We start from the raw sequence: 675 nt of genomic DNA on the forward strand, positions 1-675 counted from the left end.
CATGACTTCGGCGCAGTCCGGGACCCTAGCTCTTTTTGTAACAAGTTATTTGGCATGAGGCCCGGTCACAAGATCCCTTATGACTGGGCTCAACAAACACAAAAATGTCATTTGTTTTCGCGATTGTCTATTGTTTTTCAATAACTAACATATAGGAATAGATCGAAATAGAGATTTCTCTGAAACAGCACTGGATAAACGCCTCAATGGGTTCACACAACCTGTTCTGGGACTTGGTGACCATTGTTTGTGTCCATGTTCAATTGAGTTCAAATTCAATATTTAACTTTTTCTCCACAGTCCAATGAACACTTCTCATAGGATAGACTTACATGCCTTCAGTTTTATGGTACTAGATAAGGAAACCTTTCCCCATCAGATATACTACCTATTTTCATAGCCATTTATGTAAAGGCGTCACAACTACCTTTTATGAAATCTGTTTAAACATCTCAATTTTCATAACTCTAGTAATTTATACATTTTTATGCTTTGGTCCAGAACCTTTTTTTTTCCTACCCACAGTCTATTTTATCTTTTCCTTTGAAAGAGGATCTGGGTCCCCAGCTGCGGGTTGAGCCAAGGAACTCAGTTTCTTTTGTCAATCTTTATCATAATTTGCCTTAGCCTTGCTTCACGAAATATTAGCTTCTTATTATAACCTTTGCCTTTTGA

This window comes from Trachypithecus francoisi, unplaced genomic scaffold (assembly GCF_009764315.1).
Source record: "Trachypithecus francoisi isolate TF-2019V2 unplaced genomic scaffold, Tfra_2.0 Lachesis_group3, whole genome shotgun sequence".
Taxonomy (NCBI): Eukaryota; Metazoa; Chordata; class Mammalia; order Primates; family Cercopithecidae; genus Trachypithecus; species Trachypithecus francoisi.